The sequence below is a fragment of the Hemitrygon akajei genome, chromosome 23 (assembly GCF_048418815.1).
Source record: "Hemitrygon akajei chromosome 23, sHemAka1.3, whole genome shotgun sequence".
In the NCBI taxonomy this organism is placed as follows: Eukaryota; Metazoa; Chordata; class Chondrichthyes; order Myliobatiformes; family Dasyatidae; genus Hemitrygon; species Hemitrygon akajei.
Genome location: NC_133146.1, coordinates 34,642,553 through 34,652,245, shown reverse-complemented (window position 1 = coordinate 34,652,245; position 9,693 = coordinate 34,642,553).

The following is a 9,693-nucleotide window of genomic DNA, read 5'->3' as shown; positions in this document are numbered from 1 at the left end:
ACCTCAACCTTTGACATCGAAGCAGGCAGACATAGAAGAAGATGACCTGCCTGCCCTGATGGAAACAGACGACGATGAGATGACGCCCCAGTGTCCCACCACCCCAAACTCCGACGACTCAGCCTAACACACCATCATCAGTGTGCTTGCTGTCTTCCCGATTCTGGTAACTGATGCTACACTGTACATACATTATTTCTACTTTATATAGGCTGTGTATTTTTATATGTTATTTGGCAGCTTCATAGCTTAAAGGTTAATGGAGAGTGTGCTTCTGCCGAGAGCTCTTGCGTGAGATTTTCGCTACAGAAAATTGCAGAAAAGTATTTCTACTTCATATGAGCTGTGTATTTATCATCTCGTTCCTGCTTTTACTATATGTTCCTGTTATTTTAGGTTTTATGTGTTATTTGGCATGATTTGGTAAGTTATTTTTTGGGTCTGCGAACACTCACAAATTTTTCCCATATAAATAAATAGTAATTGCTTCTTCACTTTACGACATTCCGGCTTATGAACCATTTTATAGAAACGCTCTATCTTTGGATGGCGGGGGAAATCTGTGTCTAAATTTCCTGATGCTATAACATAACGCCCATTGGTATCAGACACTACATTATGTTGAACAAACTAAACTGAATTGTCTATAAGAATCGAAACTCCTCTTGCCTTAGTCTGAAAGGAGGATGGAAAGATACACCTTTCCAATGGCTGAAAAGATGTAAATTATCACATTTACAAACATGTGTTTCTTGTGAAAAAATGTAATTGGGACATTTAATTTCATAATATAATTAAATATCTTATTACGTTTCACAGGATGGTTTAATCCTTTCACATTAAAACTAAGTTAAATAATCACATGATCCATTTTAAATATTGCTTAAAAGAGAGGTTAGAATAAAAATTGCAGGAATATATATTAAATCCAAACAATGAGCTTTAAGATAAAGTAACCAAGCAACAAATGAAGCTAAGAGAACCAAACAGCTGATAAAAAGAAAACCACCCCCCACCCCGCCCAAAGAGAGGAAGTTGACCAAAGAACAGTCAACAGCTAAATCTATCATTCCCTGCCCAAAACAAACTACTGGCTGAGCTCCACAAAAATTTTCAAGTCTAAACTGCATTTCATCAAGACATAACAAAAAACAGAGCAAAATTAAAGATATTTTAAAAACTCATAGAAAATTATAGTATAAAAAATTAGAAAGACATATGAAAGTTCAAAACATATTAGCTTAGAAAGTATTAACTCAAAGAAAACTTAATAATATTAAATCCTAAATTTTCTAAACAGGCAATAAAAGTACAAAAAAATTAGTTACGAAGGTATACCAAATGTAAAAAAAAATGTTCATTAAAAAAGGTAATGAACAATTAGACTGCTGGTTCTAAAAAAAAGGATCCATCAAGTAGACACAACATAAATTTGTGTAAAGAGTTATTGAACAGTTAAATTGATTCAGCACTCAAGAAATCCTGCACCTCTTGAGTTGACCAGAACCATCTCTGAGAGCCATTTTTCAAAACGATTCTAAGACGAGCAGGGTAACAAAGAGATGGTTTAAAACCTTTATTACACATCTCTGACATGACTCTTTTAAAATTGAAGTGCTCATTCAACACCTCGGGTGAAAATTCTTCCACAATTCTGAACTTCTGATCTTCATAATCAATCATACCTTTCCAACAAGATTCATGAATTAAAAGTTCCTTTGTTTGAAAATCGTGTGGTAAATTATCACTGAACGGGGTCGTCCTTCTGGAGGAGGTCTCGGTACAGGCGATTTGTGAGCTTGGTCTATGTTATGTGGAGATTTTAAAATATTCAGAAATAATTTAGTCAAAAGGTTTGCAAAAAATTCCAAAGGCTGATTGCCTTCCAATGACTCTTGAAAACCCAGAATATGTAAATTATTTCTTCTGTCTCTATTTTCTAAGTCGAGAACCTTCTATCTTAATGTTTCATTAACCTTTAACTGTTTATCACAGATCTGCTCCAGGTCCTCAATCTTCATGTCGAACATCGTCAAAGTGTCTTTGTTGTCTTTTATCTGTTTATCGTGTTCACTTAAAGTTTTTTGAATAGAATCTGATTTTACATCCATTCGTTTAAATTCAGTGCTGACTTGCTGGAGCTCCTCCGAAAGTTCATTTTTATGCTTCCGAAGTGTCTCCATTATAGCTTCCAAAGTTACAGGAGGGTCCTCTTCTTTTTTAGTAGCTTTAGCATGACTCATCATAAAGCAATATTGTGTTGAAAAGTAAGTTTTCAAAACAAGTTGGAAGCAGTAAATTAAAAAGAGTAGGAGCACCTATAGAAGTGCTACCTCTGCATCAACAGCTAGTAGAGTTTTAAGGAAGAATAATGGGGAATCAGAAAGCGAGAGAATGGAAAATGCAAGGGGAAATTCTGGATTCCAATGGGCATGTGATCAACGATCTGATGTCCATTCAGAGAGAGAGCCCAGGGAGTGAATATGATGAGCGATTGACCAAGTATTTCTGAGAGAGTTGAGAGCAACAACCAGTAAACTGTTGAATGATACCATGGGACAAAACCTATGCGCTAACATTGAGTTGCACGTCTAAACTTTCAGACCTCATAAAATAAGTAGCTGAAGAAAATCCCCAAAGTAGCTAAAGAATTCGATGAATTGGGAAATCCTGTGGAAAATACTGTGTATTTAATGTATGGAAGCTTGTTGACTGATGCCTAAATCTCCCATTTGACAAATTCCTATGTCATAAAGCTGGACATGATTTGATCATTTCAGAAGATCGGGACTGCTTGGTAACACGGAGGACCAGAAATGCTCACTTGAGGGTTTAGAGGATGGGCTTCCTCAGGGGTCTCCTTGCATGGTACTGTCCATGTTTTCAACTCACAGATTTTCTGATGAATCTTCCCAGTACTCATTCAGGCACAACAACAACTTCCCAGAGAGCAGAAATCATAAAAGAAGTAGCTGAAGAAAATCCATAATTTAGCTAAAGAATTGTCTGCATTGAGAGATCCTGTGGAAAATGCTATATATTATTTTTTTAATGTATGGAAGTATGTTGACTGAGGCCTAAATCTCCCATTGGACAAATTCCCATGTCATTAAGCTGGACATGATTTGATCATTTCAGAAGATCGAGACTGCTAGGTAACACAGAGGACCAGAAGTGTTTACTTCAGGCCTCAAAGGATCAGTTTCCTCAGGGGTTTTCTCACACATTATTGTCCATGAATTCAGCTCACAGATTTGCCAATGAGGCTTTCCAGTACTCATTCAGGCATGGTAACAACTTCCCAGAGTATGGAAACTTGGATTTGGTCTTCCCAAGGGAGAGCTCAGTTATTAAAGATTTTATTGAGGGGAAAGATGAGGAGGAGGAGGAGGAGTTCAGGACACTCAGCAAGTGAAGCTACCTTGCAGGTCACTTTCTAATGACTATTGTGCTCATCTGTGAGGATGATCTGTGAGAATCATCTGTGATTCTTTTGATGGATTCAATTGCATGTCCGTCTATATTTGTGCAGGTGGTGAGACCAAGACAGGCTATTGCTGATGTTCACTGCTAGAAATAAAGTTTCTAGCACAAAAAGTTCAGTGCAGGCAAACAATAAAGTGCAAAGACATACAAGGTAGATTGTGAGGACAAGAGTCCATATTATTATACTAGGAAACCATTTAATCATCTAATAGCAGTGGTTAGCACCATGAATTACAGGACAGATGACCCGGGTTCAATTCATGCCACTACCAGTAAGGATAGGTATCTTCTTACTGTGACCATGTGGGATTTCATCGGGAGATCTGGTTTCCTCCCATAGTCCAATGATGTACCAGTTGGTGGGTTAATTGCTCATTGTAAAATTGTCCCATGGTCAGGCTCGGATAAAATGGGGGGTTGCTGGGCAGCATGGCTCAAAGAGCCAGAATGGCCCTACTGCACGATGTAGCTCAATAAATAAATAAATAATAGAACTTGTCCTTGAGCCTGGTAGCACATGCTTTGGGGCTTTTGCATCTTCTGCCCAATGTGGGGGTTGGGGGAAAGAAAGAATGTCTGTGGTGTATGTGGGGTCTTTGATAATGTTGTCAGCTTTACTGAGGTAGTGGGAAGTGTTGACAGAGTCACCGGATAGACAGCTGGTTTTCAGTCCGGTGCTGAGCTGTGTCCACAATTCTCAAAAGTAGAGGCACTGGTGAGCTAACTGAGCCATGGCATCTCTGTGTTCGACCAGGACAAACCACTGGAGATGTTCACTGCTGGGAAGTTGAAGTCTCAACTCTCTCAACCTCAGTATCATTAATATAAACAGGAGTGTGTGACAACCCCACTTCCTAAAGTCTATAATCAGCTTTTTTATTTTATTGACATTGAATGAAAGGTTGTTGTCATGACCCCATGCCATTATTGCTATTTGAGATACGACCCACTATGGTGGTATCAGCTACAAACTTCTGATGTTTACACTAGGATTGGACACAACACGGGTGTTTGGAAGAAGAAACCAAAACCACTGTAAAAGTGCTAGATTTATTTAAAGCTGACTGTCTATGTGGTGGAACATTTATTACCATTTCAGTTCCCAGATAAAGGCTGAATGCATTGTGCTAAGTTAGATTAAGAACAGACAAATGAAGGACTGCAGGTATTTCTTTCCAAATGAGATCTGACTAAAGTTTTAAACAGCTACAGCATGACTTCCTTACTCTTATACACAATATCCCAGCAATGAAGGTAAGCATGCCTTATTGCCTTCTTTACCACCTTAGCCACTTGCACTGCTACTTTCAGTGAACTATCTGTACCCCAAGATCCCTCCAAACCTCAACGCTGTTTGGGGGATGACCATTAACTGTATACATTGTCCTTTCATTTGACATCCCTGAGTACAACTCACACTTGTCTAAATTAATCTTCATCTGAACTTCTCTGCCCATAATGTTAACTGATCTATATCCCACTATATTAATTGATAGTCCTCCACACTCTGCACAATTCCACCAATCTTGTGACCTCCACAAACTTGCAAATCCATCTGTCAATATTTTCATCAAAATCATTGATATATAGTCACAAACAGTACAGATGCCAGCACTGATCCTTGGGGAATACCACTGGTCATGAATCTCCAGCAGGAATAGCCGACTTCCACCCCTACTCTTGGTCTTCCACAGGTAAGCCAGTTCTGAACCCATACTTACAATTCACCCTGGATTGCATGCATTTTTAACTTCTGAATCAACATAACATGAGATTATGTTGAAGAGATCTAGGAGTCCTTGTTCATCAGTCACTGAAGGTGAATGAGCAAGTGCAGCAGGTAGTGAAGAAGGCTAATGGAATGTTGGCCTTTATTACAAAGGGAATTGAGTACAAGAGCAAGGAAATCCTTTTGCATTTGTACAGGACCCTGGTGAGACCACACCTGGAGTATTGTGTACAGTTTTGGTCTCCAGGATTAAGGAAGGACATCCTGGCTGTAGAGGAAGTGCAGCATAGATTCACAAGGTTAATTCCTGGGATGTCCGGACTGTCTTACGCTGAGAGGTTAGAGAGACTGGGCTTGTACACGCTGGAATTAAGGAGATTGAGAGGGGATCTGATTGCAACATATAAGATTATTAAGAGATTGGACAAGATAGAGGCTGGAAATATGTTCCAGATGCTGGGAGAGTCCAGTACCAGAGGGCATGGTTTGAGAATAAGGGGTAGGTCATTTAGGACAGAGTTAAGGAAAAACTTCTTCTCCCAGAGAGTTGTGGGGGTCTGGAATGCACAGCCTCAGAAGGCAGTGGAGGCCAATTCTCTGGATGCTTTCAAGAAGGGGCTAGATAGGTATCTTATGGATAGGGGAATCAAGGGATAAGGGGACAAGGCAGGATCTGGGTATTGATAGTAGTTGATCAGCCGTGATCTCAGAATGGCGGTGCAGGCTCGAAGGGCCGAATGGTCCACTTCTGCATCTATTGTCTATAATGTGACGGTATTTTAAGATTGCTTTGAGATGCAGGGGAAAGTTTCACAAACCTTGGTTTTAACTTCTAAGTTATGCAACTTTAACAAGATAAGAAATAAATGGAACACAATAAACCATGACAAACTGAAGACAAATAACATATAAACTCCTCTCGGGCTTCCACCGAGTCAAGATGTCAATGAAGATGACAATGGGAGGATTTATCATCAAAACGTCAGTTAAAATCAACACATGAAATGGACTGGATACATGACAAGGGTCTATGCATCATACATGTCTGGAAAACACTAGATCCTGAAGACAAAGGGTTAGCTCTTGATATTTGGGCAAGAGCAGTCAACTGCATTTCCATTAAATTCAACTAGAACTTTAACTTTCAAAGTATATCTTTTCCTTGATTTTTGCCTTTGTCAAGCACCCTTCGCTCCATCCACAACGAAAAGGATTTCCTGGTGGCCAAATATTTTAATTCCAATCCCAGCTTCTGTTCTGACATGTTGGTTCAAGGCCTCCACTACTTCCATGATCATGCTGTTCTCAGTTTGTGTCACCAGGTTCGGATATGGCCCAAGTACAGAGTGAGATCCACTGAAGCAGGTTGATAGTTCACAAAACTTTAATGTGAACAGTGTTGAAGGGAAAATAAAACAATAAACACTAGGCCAAATAGGGCTGTGAACTAAAACTCTTAAATGGGAAACTAAGCCTACACTGCAGCTAGGGACGTGGAGTCTGCCTCCTCCTGCTCTCAAGAGGTTGGGAGTCGGGCAATTTGGCGAAACCTCATAGATATGGAGGATGAACCGCTATCCCGTGACCAGTTGCTGCAACGCATGATAGGAACATGTCCAGTTGCTGAGCTTGAAATATCAGGTGTCGCTGTCCGTTGTCTGTTGGACACAGGTAGTCAAGTAAGCACCCTGACCGAACAGCTCTTTCGAGAACACTTGAATAGAGGGGTCGAGGATATGTTGTCCACCGCTGGCTGGCTTAGGCTAACAGCTGCAAACAGTCTTGATATTACTTACCTTGGGTATCTAGATCTAGAGGTTCAAGCAATAGGCTGAAAATACCAAATTATGGCTTTCTAGTAGTCAGGGATCCTGTTGGCACTGAACCACCTATCTCATGTATTGTAGGCATGAACATTATCAGCCAGTGTAGGCAACTTGTCTATGTAGAGTTTGACACTGCCTTAGAAGGGAAGCTGGATTCTGATCGGAGAGATGCTTTCCAGAAAGTGCAGATGCACACTACTGAAAGAAAAGCAGTAGTCCAAGTATCGGGAAAAGATACTGAGCACATACCTGCTGGATCTGTAGTCACCATTGTAGCTAGCAAGGCCACTGGTGATGCTGGTAGTGACCATAAAAAGTTACTCGAGCCTCTTAACACCCCTTTACCAGGAGGTATTGTAGTCATTCCGACGCTCATTGATTCTGGTGATCAGATAGTGCCAGTACAGATTTTAAACCTCTCTAGAGAGGATATATTATTTGATTTGATGTTCTGATTTATTTAACAAACCCATTGCAATCATTGCAAAAATTATCTTTTAGATCGGAAGAATATGGGAAAATATCAGGGTATAAAGTAAACTGGGATAAAAGTGAAATTTTACCCCTTACCAAAGGAGATTATAGTCAATGTTGACTAGTAACTCAATTTAGATGGCCAACAAATGGTATAAAATATTTAGGTATAAGAGTCGATAATGATATAAAGAATTTATATAAACTAAATTATTTGCCATTATTGAAAAAAATAAAAGAAGATCTTGATAAATGGATGATGTTACCAATAACATTAATAGGTAGAGTTAATGCTGTAAAAATGAATATATTTCCTAGATTACAATATTTATTCCAAACATTACCAATACAACTGCCTCAGAAGTTTTTTCAAGAATTGAATAAATGTGTGAGGAAGTTTCTTTGGAAAGGAAAGATGTCAAGAATATCATTGGAAAAATTGACATGTAAATTTGATTTAGGAGGGTTACAACTTCCAAATTTTAAGAATTATTACAAAGCAAATCAACTTAGATTTATTGCATCTTTTTTTGATGAAGAAAAACCAGCATGGATTAGAATAGATAGATAGATACTTTATTCATCCCCATGGGGAAATTCAACATTTTTTCCAATGTCCCATACACTTGTTGTAGCATAACTAATTATATACAATACTTAACTCAGTAAAAATATGATATGCATCTAAATCACTCTCTCAAAAAGCATTAATAATAGCTTTTAAAAAGTTCTTAAGTAGTTTACTTAAATACATTAAATACAATCAACCCCGGCACTTTAACATATCTTACTCCTGGCGGTTGAATTGTAAAGCCTAATGGCATTGGGGAGTATTGACCTCTTCATCCTGTCTGAGGAGCATTACATTGATAGCAATCTGTCGCTGAAACTGCTTCTCTGTCTCTGGATGGTGCTATGTAGAGGATGTTCAGGGTTTTCCATAATTGACCGTAGCCTACTCAGCGCCCTTCGCTCAGCTACCGATGTTATACTCTCCAGTACTTTGCCCACGACAGAGCCCGCCTTCCTAACCAGCTTATTAAGACGTGAGGCGTCCCTCTTCTTAATGCTGCCTCCCCAACACGCCACCACAAAGAAGAGGGCGCTCTCCACAACTGACCTATAGAACATCTTCAGCATCTCACTACAGACATTGAATGACGCCAACCTTCTAAGGAAGTACAGTCGACTCTGTGCCTTCCTGCACAAGGCATCTGTGTTGGCAGTCCAGTCTAGCTTCTCCTCTAACTGTACTCCCAGATACTTGTAGGTCTTAACCTGCTCCACACATTCTCCATTAATGATCACTGGCTCCATATGAGGCCTAGATCTAGAACTAGATAAGATAGGAGAAAATATACCAGAAGATTTTATATATAAATGGGAATCCAAATGGATATGGGAAAAGAAAGAATCTCTTATATTAAGACATTTGATTGATTTATGGAATAAGGTAAATATGGATGATGAAATAAAGAAATCCTTATTAGCAAAAAGAACCTTAATTCAAAATAGGCTTATTCCTTTCACAATGGATAATCAAATTTTACATAACTGGTTTCAAAAAGGGATCAGATATATAGGTGACTGTTTTGAAGGAGGTATATTGATGTTGTTTGATCAATTAAAAAATAAATATAAAATATCAAATAACACTCTTTTCTGTTATTTTCAATTAAAGGCCTATTTACGAGATAAACTGGGTCAAACAATGTTAATGCCAAAACCTAATGAAATAGAAATCTTAATCCAAAAAGGAAAAATTAAAAAATTTACATCTTGTATGTATAATTTGATTCAAAAACAGACAATTAAACCAGGAATTCATAAATCAAGACAAAAATGGGAAACTGATTTGAATATTAAAATTGATGAAAAAAATTGGTCAAGACTATATCTTGATAGTATGATAAATACAATAAATGTCTGACTTAGATTAGTACAATATAATTTTTTACATCAATTATATATAACACCACAGAAAATAAATAGATTAAATTCAAATTTATCTGACCAATGTTTTCGATGTAATCAAGAAATTGGTATCTTTTTACATTCTACTTGGTCTTGTTCTAAAATTCAACCTTTTTGGATCAATTTAAGACTTTTACTGGAACAAATTATTGGAATACAACTCCCACATAGCCCAATATTATTTTTATTAGGTGATATTGAAGG